Source organism: Tiliqua scincoides, chromosome 2 (assembly GCF_035046505.1).
Source record: "Tiliqua scincoides isolate rTilSci1 chromosome 2, rTilSci1.hap2, whole genome shotgun sequence".
Lineage (NCBI taxonomy): Eukaryota > Metazoa > Chordata > Lepidosauria > Squamata > Scincidae > Tiliqua > Tiliqua scincoides.
In genome coordinates this window covers 245,044,000-245,066,294 of record NC_089822.1, presented here as the reverse complement: position 1 = coordinate 245,066,294, position 22,295 = coordinate 245,044,000, and the positions used below count along the sequence as shown (strand labels likewise).

Here is a 22,295-nt window from a genome sequence, read left to right as displayed (position 1 = left end):
TCCCTGCAAGAAAAATGAGAAATTTCTCTCCTTGACAGATCCGGAATCTGGCAGCCTTGTCTCTTGAAGGGTGACGATGTCCATCTGCAGTCTGCTCAGCTCCATGTTGATGACAGCTGCTTTGCGTGCATCGTCTATTTCTTGCAGGTCATCAGAGAAGCCAGGTGTCATTGTCCTTACGTTCCAGGTGCCCAATTTTAGGGCAGGAGTTTTCTGTTTTGTTGCATGGTGCAGAGTTGTCGATCCGCTTGTCGGTTTTCACCCTAAACCCCACGCACCCCATGAGGTTAACGGACCGTGGCGAGGCAACACCTTACTGGCTGGGGACTGCCCAGCTTAAGGCGGGCGGTAGCTGCCCAATGAGATGCAATGATCTCTCCCACCGTCGGAAGCAGCCCCTGGCGTCACGCTCTACGCCAATCGAGCAAAGACTTATAACCGGTAAACTGCTGCTTCCCGTGTTGGGCCGACGCCGTATGGCGAAGTTGGAGTGTCCTCTCCAGTGCGCGAAGCCTGGGTAAAGAAGGTATGGAGGATAGGCTGTTACCCATGCAGCATATCCCCCCTCTCCACGTCGCTGGAATGGTCCAATGGAAAGGCAGAAGCCAATACGGTTGGTTCTAGCGGCGTCGCAGGAGTTGCCAGAGCATGACTGTGTTCAGCCATGAACTGCCTCAGGGACTCCGGCTCCGGATTTTGCCTCGAGGTTGACTCCTGAAGCCTTTTCCATAACTGGATGTAGCCAGAAGGCAGTGGAGGTTTGGGATCAGAGTTTTCCTTCTCTCAGATGAGCTGCCTTCCGAGGCTGACGAGTCCCATTTACCCGGTGGCTATTTAGTCGCCTCTTACGACACGTACAGCCAAACCGAGGGCCTGTTCTTATCCCCGGCCCCTGGGGGATCCCTGGGGGATATATTTATATATATAAATATATAGTCCTTGTTTTAAAGGTGTATATGGAATATATAGTAGTGGTAGTTATTAGAGGAAAGTCTTAAAAAACCAAAATGCTTGATTTTAGGAAAGCTTTAGTTTAACATTGCAGACATCCTTATCTTAAGTTGACAAGGATATTCTTGGCAGACACCTGCAGAAACCAGTTTAAAACATTTAGTTAGATAAACAGGACCATCCTTAAGAAAGAGTCTTTGTGTGAATAGTATTGGCAACCTTCAGTCTCGAAAGACTATGGTATCGCACTCTGAAAGGTGGTTCTGGCACAGCGTCTAGTGTGGCTGAAAAGGCCAATCCGGGAGTGACAATCCCTTCCACACCGGGAGCAAGTGCAGTCTGTCCCTGGTCTGTCTCCCTGGCTATGGGCCTTCCTTCTTTGCCTCTTAGCCTCAGACTGTTGGCCAAGTGTCTCTTCAAACTGGGAAAGGCCATGTTGCACAGCCTGACTCCAAGCGGGCCGCTCAGAGGCCAGGGTTTCCCACTTGTTGAGGTCCATCCCTAAGGCCTTCAGATCCCTCTTGCAGATGTCCTTGTATCGCAGCTGTGGTCTACCTGTAGGGCGCTTTCCTTGCACGAGTTCTCCATAGAGGAGATCCTTTGGGATCCGGCCATCATCCATTCTCACGACATGACCAAGCCAACGCAGGCGTCTCTGTTTCAGCAGTGAATACATGCTAGGGATTCCAGCACGTTCCAGGACTGTGTTGTTTGGAACTTTGTCCTGCCAGGTGATGCCGAGGATGCGTCGGAGGCAGCGCATGTGGAAAGCGCTCAGTTTCCTCTCCTGTTGGGAGCGGAGAGTCCATGACTCGCTGCAGTACAGAAGTGTACTCAGGACGCAAGCTCTGTAGACCTGGATCTTGGTATGTTCCGTCAGCTTCTTGTTGGACCAGACTCTCTTTGTGAGTCTGGAAAACGTGGTAGCTGCTTTACCGATGCGCTTGTTTAGCTCGGTATCGAGAGAAAGAGTGTCGGAGATCGTTGAGCCAAGGTACACAAAGTCATGGACAACCTCCAGTTCATGCTCAGAGATTGTAATGCAGGGAGGTGAGTCCACATCCTGAACCATGACCTGTGTTTTCTTCAGGCTGATTGTCAGTCCAAAATCTTGGCAGGCCTTGCTAAAACGATCCATGAGCTGCTGGAGATCTTTGGCAGAGTGGGTAGTGACAGCTGCATCATCGGCAAAGAGGAAGTCACGCAGACATTTCAGCTGGACTTTGGCGAAGTTGGAGTGTCCTCTCCAGTGCGCGAAGCCTGGGTAAAGAAGGTATGGAGGATAGGCTGTTACCCATGCAGCAAATCCCCCCTCTCCACGTCGCTGGAATGGTCCAATGGAAAGGCAGAAGCCAATACGGTTGGTTCCAGCGGCGTCGCAGGAGTTGCCAGAGCGTGACTGTGTTCAGCCATGAACTGCCTAAGGGACTCCGGCTCCTGATTTTGCCTCGAGGTTGACTCCTGAAGCCTTTTCTACAACTGGATGTAGCCACAAGGCAGTGGAGGTTTGAGGTCAGAGTTTCCTTCTCTTAGATGAGCTGCCTTCCTAGGCTGACGAGTCCCATCTACCCATCTTTGCCTCTGCCCAGGAGCCAGCGGTAATAGAACCAAGCGCTCTGATCATTGGGGTCGGTAAAGAAGGCATTTTGCACCAGCTCCAGCTCTTTCAGTAGGATCTCCTCCGTGATCCGTCCTTGCTGGTGGGGATCCGGGTACAGCTTTGGCAGGAGGAGGCTACGATAATGCCAGGACGAGTAGTTGGAAAAGTTCCGAGTGATGAGGCTGTCACTGAATGCCAGCTCGTCCTGAGGGGAGACCTGTGATTGCTGCACCACAAAGTGCCGGTAATTCCAGCAGTGAAAGTTTCGCTCATCGCTCTCCAAGAACTTCCCACACAGCTCCAGCTCTCGGGCCCAGTCTGGCTCAGGGATGCGCTCCATCACCCAGTAGCGATGGTGCCATGTTCCGTAGGACTTGGGGTTGACACGCAGGCAGGACTCCAGGAAGGACAGCTCTGCTTTGTACAGGGCTTGCATCTCATCTGAGGTCTCCTCCTCCAGATGAAGGAAGATCTCCCGTCGGAAGTTCCAGCAGCCCCAGCAGCCTCGCCACGCCGCATCCCGGCATGCACTGCGTGCCAGGGAAGAAACTGCGTGGGCCACTCCTCCCGGCATGCCTCGCGCCTAGCATGCCCCTGGCTGGCTGCAGCCCCTGGACTCCTGCTGCTGAGAGGGTATGTGATTGACTCTCGGTTCCCCTTTGGAGTCATACTTGCTGCACCGTCAACATGCACGGCAGGCTGAAAGTCAAGACAACCGAAGAGCAGGCTGAGGCCAAGCGCCTGGAACGGGAGAAGAAGCTGTGCCAGTATGTGACGGTCACCAAAGCCATCTTTGAGAAGAGGAAACTGGAACAGCTGGACAAGGAAGGCTTGGAGCTGACCAGCCAGGTTCTGGGAGCAAACCCAGACTTCGCCACCCTCTGTGTGAATAACAACTGAGATAAGAGAGGGGGCTAGTACAGAGTTCCCTCAAAACAGCTTGCCAGACATGTAATGTCTGACAAGGGTTTGTTAAACAGAAATCACATATGCAGAGAAAGTTTAGTTTGTTTTATGTTAAAATATATAAAAGGGTCACTTCTATACACCACTATAGAGCCCTCAATATCAATATACTCAAGGTAACTAGTCATAAGAGTTATGTAGAATTATATGGTAAAGTTGTTAAAAAGAAGTTTAATAGACTTTGGTTCACACAGGTTTGTAAGAAGGGTTTAAAAGAATATATGTCAATAAATGGGTTAGAAGTTCTGCCAAATTAAGTTCTTCCCACCTGTGTTTAAGTGTTTGTGTGTATGAAAGCTTATTTTCTTAAAGCCTTTCCCTGTTTGAAGAGACACTTTGCCAGCAGTCTGAGGCAAAGAGGCAAAGAAGGAAGGCCCATAGCCAGGGAGACAGACCAGGGACAGACTGCACTTGCTCCCAGTGTGAAAGGGATTGTCACTCCCGGATTGGCCTTTTCAGCCACACTAGACGCTGTTCCAGAACCACCTTTCAGAGCGCGATACCATAGTCTTTCGAGACTGAAGGTTGCCAATACCCTAGTTAGATTGATAAATGTGAGTGAGGGTCAGTATTGGATGGAATAATGTTACAGTGAATCCTACTGGTTTTAGAAACTCTTGGAAATTGTGTAATTTTGGCAAAGTTTTAAGATTAAACCCCACCTGTATGTAAATAAGAGCCAATCAATGGTTTTGCTCACTTGTTGCCCACCTATTTTCCATCTTGTATGTAAATGGTATTTTATCTATGTCCTATTAAGAATTAGCCCCATTTATGATGTCAAACCTTCAGCGAATGAGAAGTCTAGATTTTCAGACAAAGGATTGTGTGGTATAAAAGTTAAGGACCATCGTTCAGACGGGGTCCATGCTTTGGACATGAGTCCCGTGGACCAATTGTATACAATTCAATAAAAGCCTGTGAACCTTCATCCCTGTGTACCAAGTCATTCTGAGTTGCTGATTTGAGTGGCTGTTTGGCCTTGCAACAGCATCACAGATTGCCCTTTCTCATCATGTTAGATCATCACTAACAATGCAAGGAAACAGAGATGTGAACAACAAAGCAGGGTTGCGATCGCTGCAACTTAACACATGGCAATCAAGACACGGGTATAGGTTACCGGAACACGTGAATTGGTCCTCAGACCGCTACAAGGCAATGAGACAAAAAAATTCCCTCCTAATTTTCCTCAAAATGGTACAAAATCAAAAGAGTTTTGGGGAAAAAGTAGACTCTGAATCTTACTTGTTAATTCCTTTGTACCTGGTACACAGGTGAAAACAGATTTTCAGTGATGTGTATATACCTTGAAGGATGAGTAGCCATGTTCTTATGTTATGATAGTCTAGACAGTATCTCTCAAGTTCAGAAAGGGTTTAAAAGCCTTTTTGGTTTCCTCCTTCAGGAACCTTTAAAATTTCTTATGCACTGGGCCAGGCATGTCCCCACTGTCTTGTCAACAGAGAGCCAGGATGATGTAGATGTTCTGGAATTGCACTTAGACCTGGAAGAGCCAAGTTCAAATTCCCACTCAGCCATGAAGATTCCTGGGTCAGATTCAGATTCAGGAACCTTTCATTGGCATAAAATAAAACATAAAAAACATAGGACAATACACTTAAACCACACCTAAAACAGCCCGCATGTATCAAACCAATACACTGCCCTTACTTATACAGTGCCTCCTCAAAATTAAAGAAATTTTGCAACCTGATGGGTACATACCTCATCCTTTCCTAATAACAAATGATGTAGCATGAAGAGCTTCCTGGGTGACCTGGGGCAGGTCACCATCTCTCAGCTGAACCTACCTCACAGGGTTGTTGGGAGGATATAAAGAGGGAAGGAACCACATACACCACCCTGAGCTCCTTGGAGGAAGTGTGGTACATAAATGTGAACAAATTGTACATAAATGTGAACAAATGAATGATATCTTGGGGGCATGCTTAGCTTCCTTGTGTCCATCTATATCTATGATAAAGGCAAAAATAGGTTATTTGCTACAGAAATATGCACAACATAAGAAAAGCCCTGCTGGATCAGGTCAAAGGCCCATCTAGTCCAGCTTCCTGTATCTCACAGTGGCCCACCAAATGCCCCAGGGAGCACACAAGACAACAGTCTGTGTCCCGGGGCCCTCCCCTGCATCTGGCAATCAGAGGCAGCCTGCCTCTAAAACCAAGAGCTTGCACTATGACTAACCCGTAATGAACTTTTCTTCCAGAAATTTGTCCAATCCCCTCTTAAAGGCATCCAGTCAAGATGCCAGCTAATGTCTCACCTTCTTAGTCTTATTTAGTTTCCTCCACAGTTAATGCTTGTACATAGAAACAGGCCAATCATACTCACTGAGACAGGCTGCAGCCCAAATCTCTTTTCCTTCTTGCCAAGCAAAAAGCAGGTTCATAATCACTGTTACCTGAGCCATCATCAGTTGCTATAATGGATAGGTTGGGAGCTTGCCAACAAGCCTTGCCCCATGTTGGCATGTTCCACAGCTCCACCCTCCCCCACTCTTCATGGGGAAGACCATTTGTCTGGACAGACAAATGTTCTCCCTGAGACTATCCATGCAATTTGGAAACCCGGAATGCCATTTTGCTGTAACTTGTGCTATTTGTCGGTCTGGGTCATGCTTACTTCATAATTCTGACCATACCTATTTTACTGGAGACTTGGTCACATCTATTTAACAGAGATTTGCCATCTGCCATCTTTTTTAGCACCAAGCTTTCATGTTAATCTCTCAAGGACTTTTGCCTGACCTGGAAATATTTAGAGGAGTAATAAATCTTGATAATGCCAAAGAGGGGAAGAGGAGAGAAGGGCTTAAAAAGCAGCATGAAGTTCTCCTTTGTGAGTGTCATCTGTTCCTGGCCTGCCAAAAGAAGGATGACATATTGAAATTTTTCTGCTGTAGGCAAGAACAGCAAGAGGAGCTCATTATCCTCTCAGAAAGAAAGAAGGAAGGAAGTTACAAAGACAAAAGAAAAGGAGGGGGAACAGAAAATAGAGTTGTGCTGGTGCTAGAATAGAAATCACAGTTGAGGGTTAAAGTTCGCAGGAAGGACCAATGCAGAAGATCTGATCAGACAACTGCAGGAGAAATGCAGGGAACAAGGATAGCCACTCTTTATAGCCTTCATAGATCTCACAAAGGCTTTCGACCTGGTCAGCAGGGACGGACTCTTCAAGATTCTCCCCAAGATCGGATGTCCACCCAGGCTCCTCAGCATCATCAAATCTTTCCACAAGGACATGAAGGGCACTGTTGTATGAGTGAAGCAGGGCTGTGTTCTTGCGCCAACCTTGTTTGGGATTTTCTTCGCTGTCCTGCTGAAGCATGCCTTTGGAACTGCAACAGAAGGCATCTATCTCCGGACCAGATCAGACAGAAAGCTCTTCAACCTCTCCAGACTGAGAGCAAAGTCCAGCTGAAATGTCTGCGCAACTTCCTCTTTGCGATGATGCAGCTGTCACTACCCACTCTACCAAAGATCTCCAGCAGCTCATGGATCGTTTTAGCAAGGCCTGCCAAGATTGTGGACTGACAATCAGCTTAAAAAAAACACAGGTCATGGTTCAGGATGTGGACTCACCTCCCTGCATTACAATCTCTGCACATGAACTGGAGGTTGTCCATGACTTTGTGTACCTTGGCTCAACGATCTCCAGCACTCTCTCTCTCTATGCCAAGCTAAACAAATGCATCGGTAAAGCAGCTACCACGTTTTCCAGACTCACAAAGAGAGTCTGGTCCAACAAGAAGCTGACGGAACAAACCAAGATCCAGGTCTACAGAGCTTGCGTCTTGAGTACACTTCTGTAATGCAGCGAGTCATGGATTCTTCGCTCACAACAGGAGAGGAAAATGAATGCTTTCCACATACGCTGCCTCCGATGCATCCTCAGCATCACCTGGCAGGACAAAGTTCCAAACAACACAGTCCTGGAACGAGCTGGAATCCCTAGCACATATGCACTGCTGAAACAGAGACACCTGCGTTGGCTTGGTCATGTTGTGAGAATGGATGATGGCCGGATCCCAAAGAATCTCCTCTATGGAGAACTCGTGCAAGGAAAGCACCCTACAGGTAGACCACAGCTGCGATACAAGGACATCTGCAAGAGGGATCTGAAGGCCTTAGGAGTGGACCTCAACAAGTAGGAAACCCTAGCCTCTGAGCGACCCGCTTGGAGGCAGGCTGTGCAGCATGGCCTTTCCCAGTTTGAAGAGACACTTGGCCAACAGTCTGAGGCAAAGAAGGAAGGCCCACAGCCAGGGAGACAGACCAGGGACAGACTGCACTTGCTCCCAGTGTGGAAGGGATTGTCACTCCCAAATTGGCCTTTTCAGCCACACTAGACGCTGTTCCAGAACCACCATTCAGAGCGCGATACCATAGTCTTTCGAGACTGAAGGTTGCCAATTACTGGATGCAGTGAGTCATTTCCCATGATATAGTTTTTAGGGACTGTTACAAAGTTTTAATCATCAATGTCATAGAAATTTCTGTGACACAAAAATCGACAGACATTATTAAGAGCATAAGAAAAAGACTGGCTGGATCAGACTGAGGGTCCATCTAATTCAGCATCCTATTTCCCCCGGATGCCTCTGGGAAGCCCAAAAGGGGGACATGGAAGCAAATACTGCAGTTCTGTTTCACTGTTGCACCTCCGCAACTGGTATTCAAATTCACATTGTCTCTAAATATGAAAAGTCCATGTAATGAACCAAATAAATAATGTAATGAGAAGCCCCATTCATTAGGGTCATTTGTTCTCTCTAGCATACCATTAACAGAAATTTGAGAGGCAACGCTAGGAGAAAAAGCCTACTCAATGGTGGCTCCAGGGGCTGTGGCATGCCTGAGGCAGCATGCCAAAAGGCCTTAACTAATGATGTGCCAACCTCTGCCCTTCCCATTCTCCAGCATTCTAGTTCAGCACTCTCTTCCCCTCCACTTTCATTCCTATTGTGACAGAGACCCAACAGTAGTGGTAAACCCACACAGCGGGTGGGACAAGGCAGGGGAGAACAGGGTGAAGGTGGGGAGGGGGTTGAATGGGGCAGGGGGTGAATGTGGGCACAACGGGGTAGTGACGGGGGGCTGATTTGGGCTGGGGAAGGGGGGCGGGATCAGTGGCGGCAGCATACACCAAAGCCCGTGCCCTTTCCTAGCACTGATCCATCAGAATGATCAACTTGGACTTGCACCAGCGATATCACTGGCCCAGGTCCAAGTAGACCCACAGTGGCTGCTGGGGCTTACCCCAGGGCAAGGGGGAAAATGTGCCCTTACCCCTAGTAGACCTCCAACTGCCAAAACTCTCCAGCAGGATGTAGAGGAAGCCATGCTGGTGGTGCTGCATCACCACACAGGGAGTGGGCTGTTAATTTAGCATCAATCACTGTTTGCTTTCCGATGGCCACTAGCATTCTCCTCTATCTTTTCCAATATGAGAGACCACGGAGCACCATTTAAGAGGCAATTACCTATGAAAACAAAAAGGAAAAAAAGAAGAAAGGTCTTTTTACCTGACTTCAGCTCTCTAGTTCTGAGAACTTCAGAAGTTCGGTGGCAAAGGATGCAGCAGGTACAGTTCTGAGGGCAAATGCCTCTTAGCTCCCATTAGGAGGATCAAAGGATTCAGTGCTGGTGCTTGACAGATTGCCATTATAGGTTGTAACCCTTTTTAGCAAGTGTGGTCGAACGTAATAAAGTCTTAAGGATAATATAGGCTTTATCAAGGGAGAGGCTTAAAGGAACCCAATCCTGCCTCTGCTAGGTATAAAACAGGTAGGAAAGGGTTATAATTTTTTCCTCATCATTTAACATGTTTTTGATAAGATATTTGTGGGACATTAGATGTTTTCTGAATACGGACATGGGTCTAATTGGGCCCCATTTGCATCACTTTCCATTAAAACAAATGCCCCACAGAATGAACAGAACAAATAGTAATGAGTGAGGGTTCAATGTTCAGAACCCCCATTCCTCACCATTCTGTTTCAGTTTTATCTTTAAAAAAAACAAAGAAAACAAAATATGTTCCTTACTTTTAACAAGCAGTCTCTGGCTGGTATTCTGCCGTACAGCCCTTGTGTCAGTCGTTTTATTTACCACTATGGTGGCAATTATAAGACAGTGGACATAAAATATGTCCACTGCCATGGGGGGGAGGAGATAGTGGCCGGTTGGTTTTTGCAGGCTCACTGCCCCAGAATGATGCTGCCTTGTGGGATATATGGGTAATTAAAATGGCTTCTCAAGTAGATGGTTGTGCAGTACACCTCTGGCTGCTTGTGGAAAGTAAGAAACACACTATTTTTATTTAAAAGCATAATAATGAAAATCAATGGGGAAATGAAGAGATAAAAATAAGAAAAAAGTAAGAGGAATTAAAGCAGGGGTGCTCAATAGGTGGATCGCGATCTACCGGTAGATCGCGAGGCAAAATGAGTAGATCGCGGAGCCCTGTCTCTCCAAATTGTTAATATGTCAGTTTTGTCTAGTGACTAGACGAAACTGACATATTTAGCTGACACTAAACTGGCACTGAAACTGACACTTTAGCTGCTCTTCAGGCATGCAGCAACAAAACTGACTAGACTCCAGCAGGGGCTCCATACATTAAAGGGGGTGTCTGTCAGACGCTTCCTTCCCCCCGGTAGATCTCCGGGCCTTGCTGGGTTTCAAAGTAGCTCTCGAGCCAAAAAAGTGTGAGCACCCCTGAATTAAAGTAATTTTTTTTCTTTGCACATACTATGGGACATTTTAAAATGCCAAATTCTGTTTTTATATTCCCCAAGCACTTTCCATTCTTCTTCCTCTCTCAGAAATTGATTAAATATGTCTGATCTCTTCTGGTTATGCTATAAAGCAGGGGTTCTCAATCTTTTTTAGCTGCATGGTCTACCTTCAGTGTAAAGCTCAACCTAGAAGTTTTAGTGGTGATGTGATGATGCATTTTTAAAATGCAGAAAGCCTACTTCCAGAGTATGTTTTTGTCAGCGAGAACAGGACACGACTCAGGCCGGAGCAGGCCAAAGACGTTTGCTCTGGGGTCTTCAACCTGCTCTGGGCCAAATCGGGTTCTGTTTTTGCTGACAAAAAAATATAACGTGCTCCAATGGCAGGTTTTTTGTGTAAAAATATACAAAAGCTTGGCAATCTGGAAGCTCAGCAGAGCCCAGGTGGTGCAACGCGACCCACCAAAAATTGGGTCACAACCCATTTGTAGATCACAATCCATACTTGAGAACCACTACCATAAAGCCATTCTTTGGCACAAGTTTTGTGGTGTTGTGGCAAAAACTTAAGGAACAGTGAAAATGGAAAAAAATGTGTTAGCAAATTATTTGACCCATATCCTGGAAACTATTTCAGTGTTCATTCAGAGGTTAAGCAGGTCACACAGTACAATACCCAAAGTTCAATGCCACCCCATATGAATGTTTCCAAATGCTCATATCATCAGATGAATAGTTCTTCCTAGCATGCTAACTTTGCATGTGCAAAAAGGTTTTGATTTTTGAATGTTCGGGGATTCTGTAGAGCTGAAAGTGCTCAAGTACAACTGGTACAACTGGAAGGACATCATATTGTTGCTTTTCTGTTTAGAAAAAAAGAGGGCCAGGGAAGGTCATGACATACATTTGCAGAATGAGACAAGGTGCAGAGAATGGTGGACAAAGAAAGGTTATCCTCACTCTCTTAATACAGAACTTGGGGTCACCCAAGGAATTTGACTGACTGAACAGAATTCAGAACAGATAAAGAAAAGACTTATTCATCCAAGACAGAATTATTTGCAGCCCTGGGACAAGGTGACTACTGCAAGCATAGATCACTTGAAAAGAGGATAAGACCAAATCATGCAGGGTTACATCAGTCAACAGCAAGCAAATGGCTATTTACAGACTCTCCACATTAAGAGCTAGTGTGCCACAGAACACCAAGTACAGAGAAGCAATCACAGAAGAGGACCACGGACTTCCAGCCCTGCTTGTGGGAGAAGCAGGATGACGAACCAGATGGACCTTGAGTCTGACCCAACCAAATTCTTCTTATGTGCCCAGGAATCACCATGCTTACCTGAGGTCACTGCTATCAAAACAAGCTGATCCACAACCTAGGTTCGCATTGTCAACTGCAGATCAACAGCTCACGTCAGAACTCCCTTGCCCTGCCTCTAGCACATTCTGCTTTCTCCTGCTCCTTGTCTAAACTCTGTTTTGCTCTTCCCTGAACCCATACTTCTGGGTTGTCTGCTTGCCCCTTTTTCTCCCCTTATCCAGTGATGCTGCTTGCATTGTGGATTGCTGCCAGTCAAGATGTCACAGCAAATGCACTAGGAAAGCCTCATCTTCCCCCCTCCCCCCGCAACTAGCACTTCTACCAAATGATTGGGCATCATTTTCACTGATTAAGACACCATCATACAGGAAAATGGCACTCGACACTCGGAAGATGGCAAGTGAAGAGCCGAACCTTTCTGTGCAGAGACGAGTCGCACAGTTTTCACTGGAAATACATCTCCGCTCCTTCGTGTTTAGTATTCTCTGACTCGCCTCCTTTTTCATTTTCAAGTGACCTTTTTAAAAAGTCCAAGCATGCCATAAATATTAAAAGAATTCCAAAATGGACCTAATTCTGATTTATTAAAACTGATTAGCTGAATTCTTCATTGTGGAGGGGGGGTGGGGGTGGAAAGAGGATACAAATTCAAAAGAACATTGTTGTCAGTATTTTTCAGTCAGAATATTAAGGGGAAAACAGGCAGCAGCACCCATATAATTACATTGCATAAATTGCTGGGATATTAGCTTGAAGAGGCCGTTTCTGAAAGGGAGAGAGAGAGAAAGTGTCAGCAATCGATCCGGAGATAAGATCCTGTAATGTCACCTAGCAAATGGTGATTGCTACACTCCTGAGCAGTACAGAGAGCTCTGATGCTTTCTAACAGTACCGTAATTATTTTTCAGATTAGTTTTCCAGTAGATAGAAGAGAAAAACAAATAATAATGGAACAAAAAACCAACACACGTTTGGGATAAAACGACGGGCCAGGATCCAAATGACCTATTCTCGTCTCTGCTTTTTTCATCCATGCATCTATAGATGTAAGATGTTCCCATTCTTTCAGCTCTTTCCTAGAAATTCAGTGGTATCTTATCAGGAAAATCAGATTGTTTCTTGCTTGTTATTAAGTAGAATATTTAATAAATTGAATATTGTTGACTCAAAAAAAGTTTAAGAAATGAGAATTGATGGAAAGCAGCGCTTTAGAGCAGACAATACAATATTTTTATTGTATTATAAAACATTTTTAGTTCACCTTTTTTCCTCTGCAAAAAAAGGTGCCTAAGAGCCCAATACTGAGCTCTGTGCCATGGCTCCATGCCGTGGTGGACTGTCACAAACGTGCCATAAGGCACGTTTGCTAGCCTCACCGCCGGGCTCCTGCCTGTGCTAGCCCAGCGCAGGCCGGTGCTGGGCTAGCGCGGGGCGGTCGCCCAGCCTCTGCAGCTCAGTGGTCTCCTGGACCACCGAGTCATAGCACGGTAAGCTGGGGCGGGGGTGGGGCAGGGAGGAGGCTTTCTGGAGAGGGGGAAGGCTGGTGGGGAGCAGAGAGAGGGCGTGGGTGGCGTGATGCGGAGGCGTGACACAGGGAGGGGGCGGGCTGGAAGGGTGCCGGGAGGAGGGAGGGAGGCAGATCCGCGGAGCTCTGCTCCGCAGGATCCAAGGCGCTCATGGAGAGCTCAGCACCCTACACAAGCGCCTTTACTTTTTGAAATACAGTTTGAAATACTGTACTTACTTTACCCATTGTGGGGTTGCTTACCTTACCTGGGGGAAGGGGACGAAAGTCCTCTTCTCCTGAGGCTCCTCCTGCGGTAGCCAGGGGCGCATAGGATCCGGCGGCAGCTGTTCTCGGTGCTGCCGAGGCTGGGCGCCCTGGGCAGCTAAGGATTGGGCTGCCCATTGGCCAACAATTCAAAAATAGAAATACAAGCAGCAAACACCCAGCAACCAAACCCAAATCCCAAAATCCCAGAAAGCACCTACAGGTGCTGCCATGAAGCTTCAAGCCAGGCAACCTGTCTCAGCTCATGAGGGAGGGGGTTTCACAGCCTCCATGGAGCAGTGCTTTCTTGGTTTGGCACCATCCAAACCTCAGATGGGGGAACACCTGCAAGAGGGCCACTCCCAGCAGATCTCAAACAATGGATGGGCCACTTCATATGGAGAGAGACATTCTGTCAGACGTCCCAGTCCTAAGCAATTTAGGGCTTCAAACATCATCCTCAACATCTTGAATTGCACCTGAAGTTAGTGCACTTGGAAAATTAATGGCTTGAAAGAGCCACAACAGCATCTGGTTGTGGTTATGACACAAGTAGCTGCATTCTGCAACAGTTGTGGTTTCTAGGTAGCCTTCACACTCAGCCCCACGTAGAGTGCATTGCAGTAATCCAAGCCAGATGTTAACCATGCATAGATCAGCATGGTCAGGTCTGTCTCACATGCATGATCAGGTCTGACCATGCATGATCAGCATGGTCAGCTCTGTAAGGACGTAGCTGGCATGCCAGCCTAAGCTGTGCAAATGATTGTGGGATTAAGGGCGCAATCCTAACCAACTTTCCAGCACTGGCATAGCTGTGCCAATGGGGCATGTGCTGCACCCTGCAGTTGGGCAGCAGTCGTGGAGGCCTCCTCAAGGTAGGGCAATGTTTGTTCCCTTACCTCAGAGTTGCATTGCCCTTATGTCAGTGCTGAAAAATTGGTTAGGATTGCAGCCTAAATGTTTATACTTTCTGGACACCATAAGGCTCATCTACTCATAAGTAAGTCCACTGCATTCAATAATTCTGTTAAACCATATATGTCCAAAAGCAAACTACTCTGGCAAGAGAAGTTGGCAAACCAAACCCAATCATGAAGATGGAGAACTGCATGCCACCAGACAAGCTAGACTCAAAATCTGATTTTCCGTTTGCCCTTTCAAAGCCCTACTAGTTAAGTTGCAAGAACAACTGTCGGCCTTGCTGTATGTCATTCGCTCTGGAACAGGTAAACAGTAGTAAAATTTAGTAAAACATTTACAATAGGTGGATGTTAGTAGAATTTAGTAAAACAAGATATACACAAGAAAGCTTGACTGGGTTGTGCTCCCTGGACCGATTTTGTCATGGAATGCAGACAAATGGAAATCAGGTGCAGGGTTTTCAGGAAGGTATCGGTTGCCTCCATGCATTTTTATACACCCTTTTGTAATGTCTGTTTCTGCTCTTCCTCCACAGCAACACCCTCCGGTTTTGTCAAGCTTTTCTCTACAGCCACTAGAAAATTAAGGCTTTCAACCTGTCAGGCTCTTGTCCAGCTAGTAGGCTCTGTGCATGTGCAGCGTGCCACAGATGTGTAGAAAACACACACAGCCTTGTCTCATTCTCATTGTGTCTGTGTGACCCCCCTCTGTCATTTTTAACAAGATTGTTTGCCAACCCGAGCCCACGGCAGCTCCCCGTGTCTGTATATATAGATATAGACATACACATATGCACACACCTCCCTGCATCTTGGCTGAAAGAGACCAGCCTGACTCAAGAGGCCGCAAAAGTGACACTCAAACTATATTTGCTGGGGCTCTGATCATGGCTCACGCCCCTGAGGCAATGGCACTCTCTTGCCCGATACTCCTTTTTTTTCCTCGCTCAGTAATATGTAAGCCCTCAGGAGTACAGAGGTAATTACATGGCCACACACTGTAGTATTTTTCAGCCAGCATCAATGTGAGGGACAGGAATATCCAGAGCTATCATATCGGCAGCCTTGCAACGCTTCAGATGAAAGCCAATCTCTGCTGCTTGGAAACAGGATAGATAAGAAGTGTCTGAAACAGAGGCAAGCACAGACATTTTGCTCCTTCCCCTTAATCTTTTGTCACTGGTCGCTGTCAAGAAACAGGGTCCCGGCTCAGGTGGACTTTGACACTATATAGACAACATCACACCCCTGTGATCAGATGTATTTGTTATTTCAGGGCAAGGGCAGCTCCCTCTAGCACTATACTCCTGGTCAGTCATGCGCTCTGAAGCCTTGGTCCTTGCATCCAGATGAAGAAAAGTATGCCTAACTGTACTTCTCCACACTCCTTCATGGCTTCATTTATCTCAATACTGAGCAGACTCGGCGCGATACACTGCATAACAGCTGTTAGCACCAATCAGTTGCTAGCAGCCGATTGCCACCTCCCCACCTCATGCACCAAGGCTGAGGCTAGAGCCGCAATTGGCTGCAGTGGCTGGGGAGGCGGGACCAGAGCTCCAGCTGGGAGCATGCGCTCCGGCTGGGCTCAGTTTGTTCCTGGCCGGCAACCCCGCCCTCCCTCCCTATTAACCAGTCTGGGATTAGCTGGTCGCTTTCTAGGGCCGGTAGGAATTTTTTGCAGTCATCCTGATTGGACCTTGGATGGCTGTTTTTTCGCCTACCTCAGACTGGGTGGTGCGGTTCCTAATCTGGGTTGGTCACTCCCAGTGTGGGCAGGGTACGTGCGGGGCTGGGTAGGTAGGGACTTGGCTCGGTGTCTATCCAAGGCAACAGGGTGAGGGGTAAGTCTGAACCGCTCCCATGATGCCTGACCCGCTCCAGGAGGCAGGCAGGCGAACCCCTTGCCTGGACTGACAGGATGGTGCAGCTCGGCCGACTAGCCTGAAGTCCGGCTGCCTTGCCCCCTTTGGGGGTGGTGTTGACAGACCTAAGCTGGCAATTGACGGCTGGGGCCTTGAGCCAGGTGGCACGCCCAATGAGAACGCAGGGGGAGGCAGACGGCTAGGGCCGTTTCCCCCATATTGCCCCGCACGATTGATGTTCAGTGTTTATTGCCCTGCTGCAGTTGAAGTTAATAAAGTGGCCCATTTTCATCCAAGCCTAAGTCTGGTGTCTTTATTACGGGTGTTGGGGTAATGGCCGCCATGACATGCTCCATCAGACCTTGCCTCTCCCTTCCATGCATCTGTCATTTCTCCACTGTCAAAATGTTGATGATAAACTGTAGACGTAGGAACCTGTTAGTCTGCCTTCATTCCAATGGGCATTGCAAACCATATAAATATAAACAATAAAAACGCAAAAATATCCACAAGCATTCACGGAGAGCGTGGAAATTTGTTTGAGGCTGCAATCCTAACCACACTTCCCTGGCAGTAAGTTCCATTGAACACAATAGGACTTACTTCTGAGTAGACTTGGTTAGGATTATGCCCTAAATGCCTCAGAATGCGAGAGTGGTTAAAAACAAGGGGTAAATTGATCCACTTTCAGGGACTGCGTGTGGGCCAGAGTGCAGGAATGCCCATTCTTTCACCTACATACAAATCACCCTGAATTTAGGCATAACATGTTCTTTGGTTAACGTAGGAAGGTCAACAGAGATATAATGTCCATGACCTGTATACTGATCAGGCAGTTGCCTTAACTACTCAATATCACAAACTGTATTTCAAAATCCACTTTTCCCTATACACAGTGGGAGCTGCCGAGTTTCATACTGGGAACCCATGGCTCTGGGCATAAGCAGTCCCACGTGGTGTGTCACCAAACCTACAGTTAGAGTTACTCCCTAGGCCAGCGGTTTTCAATCAGTGTGCCACAGGTATGCCACAGGACTTTGGAGCACAGCGGTTGAAAATAGCTGAAGAACTCTAACTCTATTACAGACAACTGTCTGTAATAACGAATTGTCTGTCCTTCTTCCTCCACTGGCTCCTTAGAGGCGGTGGAGAAATAGAGACAATTTGTTACTACACAGTTGCCCTAAAAACGGAGCCGCAGAAACTGGAAGGTTTCTTGGAAGCTGGAAGTAACATCCCAAGAGGTATAGAGAAGTTCACAGAGGTCAGTGTACCGTGAGAATAAAAATGTTGAAAATCACAGCACTAGGCACTAAAGGGACCCCAGATACTGCAGTAGGTCCTCTAGCCAGGCTGGCCACTGGCTACCCTCAGCAGGAAGTTTTTCTGTTCAGGTGGGGTTTTGCTCCAGCAGCGACCTTCTCCATGAACTCTGGCTTTCTCTCTGGTTCCAGACCTCCAGTCTTTGACTCTTGCCTTAACCTCCAGGCTCTCACATGATAGGGGCCTGTGGCCTGCTCTGACATGCAGAGATTTGTTCACCTTAAGGGAAACTTAACAATTCAAGCTCCAAGTCAGAGCTAACTAATAAAGCTTGGGCAGCCCAATCCTGAGCTGCCCAGGGTGCCCCCGCTCTGTGGCACCACGAGGGCTGCCACCGAATCCAGCTCCTCCCGTGCTACCGCGGGAGGCACCTCGGGAATAGGGAACGTCTGTCCCCTTCCCCCGGGTAAGGGAGGCAGCCCCGCAATGGGGCTACTCACTTTAGCGGCACCCAAAAGGCGCCACTAAAGTAAAGGCGCTCGTGTAAGGCATGCAGCCTCCACGAGCATCTAGGATCCTGCGGAGCAGAGCTCCGCGGATCCTCCTCCTGCCTGCCCCCAGGCATGCCTCTGGCACACACACCCTCCCTGCATCACGCCGGCCTCCCTGCCCCCTCTCTGCATCACGCTGGCCTCCCCCCTCCCCAGAACACCCCCGTCCCCACCCTGTTTGCCGTTCCGCAGCCCGGCGGTCGCAGGCACTGCTGAGCTGCGGAACGTGGGCACCCACCAGCCAGTGGCTCAGTGCCGGCCGGAGCTGAGCCACCTCCGGTGGGAGCCCGGCAGTCAGCCCCGCAAACGTGCCTTACGGCACATTTGCGACTGTGGTCCGGGCAGCAGAGGTGCAGTGCGGACCATAGGATTGGGCCCTAAGTCTGCTCCAAGTTAGAGATCTGCATTGCACCAGGAGTAAGACTGGTAAGAAATAAAATTTTTAAAAAAGGAAGGGGGAACACAGCCAAATAAGATTGTTAGTTCAGCAATGCGTAGTTCAGTTCTAAGGCACATGCAGAATTCCACCATATATTCCAGCCAGCCAGGAAACACAGCAGAAGATCAGTTATTGAATGGGGGGGGGGAGAAATCAGGCAACACAGGAAGTAGCTACAGGGAGCTGTTTCACATTATGAACTTCCAGGTACAGTGGCCATAACCTCTGAATCCCAGTTGCAGGGGATCACAGTGGGGGTATGTCTTCTTCTGCTTTTTGGCTTCCCAGAGGCAGCAGGTGGGTCGCTGTAGGAAACGGAATGCTGGGCTAGACAAGTCTTTGGCCTGATCTTTCAGGGTTTTTCATATGCTCTTATATATAACACACACACCCCTCTGGAGTAACCTCACCTTGCCAAAAAGATACAAAATCCCCAAATCCCAATTTGTTGCTGCTGTTGTTACCAGATACTGATATTCTGTTAATGCGACTTGGGTCCCATTCCTAAGATATCTCATTATGTACATGCAAATATTCCAAAATCTGAAAAATCCAAAATCTGAAACACTTCGGATCCCAAATGTTTCAGATAATGTTCAGTTACTTAGTCTCTCTCTGTGTGTGTGTTTTTTTTGGGGGGGGGGGGAGAATTGCACCATATTCACACTTAAAGAGAAATCTATGGAAATAGGAAAGTGGTAAAATTATCCTCAGAGTGCTGCAGGATTCTAATGGCAGCCAATTTATTACATAGGTACATCCATAGCATACTAAGGATATAAGCTGTGATCTTGGGGTTGTTTGTAACTCTCCAGAGGGCCTTTCCAGAAAGTGGAAAGTGGTGTCATAGCAACTAACAGTGATATTCGAGGCAAGATAGTTACATTATTTCCACTTCAATGTGTTCTGAACACAGTAAACTATCATTTTTGTCATTATTTTAATGACATATTGTTTGATGATACAATCAGAGTAATCTTCAACAGCATAATCAGGGTGGGGGGCACAAAAATACCCTGGGATATTTAAATGTGGTTTGCCATTTACTCTGATACAACTAGACCAATGAAAATGAATTAAACTGGAGAGATGAATGGGAGTCAATTATCAGTCAATTGGAACTGTCAAACATGATTCTCGATTGCATGTATCCCCGCTGATCTGAAACAAAGTTTTGCAATTTCAAGAATATTAAACAGAAAGATAAACCCTATGCTTTGTAGAGAATTGCCAATGATTAAGGGTTTTTCCTCCAAGGTATCTCTCATCTTTCATAGGAGGGAGGGCAAACTGTCATAAGAGGATTTCGGCAGTATTACTGGTAAAAAGAAAAAGAAGCAGAGAAAAGATTATCTTTTCCATAAGAAAAGTATATTTTAAATTTTAAAAAAAATATATCAAAAAAACTCAAGGAAGTTAAAGAAGAAAAACAAGAGATGTCATTCCGATCAATTTGGTACAGACCGTAACTAACTGTTCAATTAGGTTCTCAGAAGTAATAAACAAACCAGAAAAGGCAGGCGATTTCTATAAATAGCTAAGCCACTGGTGAAGAAAGAGGAAAAAGGTGGAATATTGCAGGTTTCACGGAGCTGTGAAGCTTTAACTATTACACTCGCTCTCATCAATTACTGCCTTCGTATCTCTTTTTTTCAGTGAAACAAGTTCTCCAATGCTTGAAATAGCAGTAGACCATTAATTACCAATTTCACACACACACACTGACAAAATATAGGGGCTTTCAGGGCCATGTTTTATCCTAGATGACAAACAAAATATGCATTAATCAGGTCTCAAAAAGGCAATCACATGGTGGGCAGGTGTGAATCTAGATCTGGTGGCCAAGATATTGTGAAGGACCTTCATTTACAGTACAAAGATCCTGGCAAACAAAAACAAGCAACCTCCATCTTGAGCTGCAATTATACCACTTGAAATATCTATCTATCTATCTTCAAGTGGTACAGTTGCAGCTCATATATATGTATGTTGTTGACTTTTACATACATATATAAGCTTATTGTTTACCCAGTGTTGGTGCCAGATTGCTTGGGGCAAAGCCCTACATAGGATCCCCCCCACCTGTTCCCTGATGCACATTGCTGCCAGAATTTGGGGTTCTGGAGTTAGCCCAACCAACTGGGGCCTCCAACGGTCATGGGCCCTTCATCGGTGCCCAACTCCTCCAACCCCCAACTACCCCTCCCACCTGTTCCCTGATGCACATTGCTGCCAGAATTTGGGGTTCTGGAGTTAGCCCAACCAACTGGGGCCTCTAACGGTCATGGGCCCTTCATCGGTGCCCAACTCCTCCAACCCCCAACTACCCCTCCAACTACCCCCCAACTACCTCCTCCAACTACCCCTGTTTCTACTATCCTCCATTTTTATTCATTCCATTTCAATTACAGTTGCCTTTCTTTCATTATAGGGTTCAGGGGTTTCCATGCAGCTACCCATCAACATATTGATCAGACCTTGACTTGCTTAGCTTCAGCAAAGTAGCAGCACAATCTGCCTTATGTCATTTCCTGGGACCCTGGCATGCCCCATTAACAGCACTTGGAAGTCCTACATTTCAGTATAAGGCTGAAATCAAACTCACATCTCCATGTGCACAAAGCCACCTTGAATACTTTCTGCATGTCCTCCCTCCAACTGATATAATTTCTGTAAGCCCATATAACTGTATAGATATGAGGCTGGGGGTGCGATCCTACCCAATGTATATTCTCTTACCTCACACATCAGCACTTGAAAGTTGGATAGGATTGGGCCCTGGGACCCCTACATTCTCCCTTATTGCTCCTTGGAAAGGAAGTTTGGGAGAAGAGAAAGATGGCAGAAACTTATGGGTAGTGAGGAGGAATGTCCACAAAGAAGTTTGAAACAGTGAAGGGCTAGCCAATAAGCAATTATAAAACACATCTTTCCAAGAATTCAGAGATGTTTTTGAATAACCACAAACTTGGGGAAAAAATGCACCTGTTCTAAATCGGTGGGAATCCACCAGTCTTTAATTACAGATTGACCAGACCAGAACATCCACCTACCCATGCATGTCAGAATTTGCAATTTGAAGGACTTAAATTCAGAGTGCGACAATGTTGCCAGCAAAGACTATTTTTTTCCAGAAACAGAGAGATCTATCAGTCAGTCACCAGGGAACTTGAGTATGGTCATATACATTAAAACATTCTGAAATTCTCTAAATATTATCTTTCTTCTGCTTCTCAATTACTGTAGGTGTGTCTCTCTTAGACATACCGATTTCTCTTATGAGCAGGCATTGGTCCAGATGACATAGTTCAAGAAGGATTAAAAAATCCAAACACACAAAAGACGCTTATCTGAAATCCGTGTCACTCACTTGTTCTCCAGAAAAGAAAAATAATGATCCCAACTGAGCACATTCATGCTATCTACCAGCTGGAGCACTAAAACCACTGGGAAAACACAACTCACTCCATTTGTTAGACATTGTCAGCACTGACAGGTGTGCATAAGGGACAAACAAGTCAACATTCTGCACCAAGGAGCTCTACATTTCACACACAGAACAAAATGATGCTAGTTAAGTGTATCTGCAGCTGCATGTATACATTAACTAATCAATATAGCTTCTGGGACTGAGGGGACAATGCTTGAAAGGGAGGCAGAGGGAGATAAAGGAAGGGCAGGGGAAGCAGAATAGTGGTACATGAAAATAGCATTGAATGCTAGTCGGTGCTGTATAATTTGGACTAGTGCCCATTGCCATGATCTGTCACACTTTTCATAGGGATGTCAGAAGTAGTACACCATTTTAGACCCATTTTAGACCCTGACGTTCTGAGCAGAACAGTGGCATCAAACTATTGACCATAGAATTTGAAT

General features: G+C 46.7%; 1 protein-coding gene and 1 pseudogene across 13 annotated transcripts in view; both read right to left on the bottom strand.

Moving 5' to 3' along the window:
• The window catches only part of FHIT (fragile histidine triad diadenosine triphosphatase), a 1,225,929-nt gene that overhangs the window by 329,471 nt on the left and 874,163 nt on the right, over positions 1–22,295 (bottom strand). The gene's annotated exons all lie outside the window — the stretch shown is intronic.
• LOC136641197 (geranylgeranyl transferase type-2 subunit alpha pseudogene) lies at positions 2,517–3,125 on the bottom strand (annotated as a pseudogene).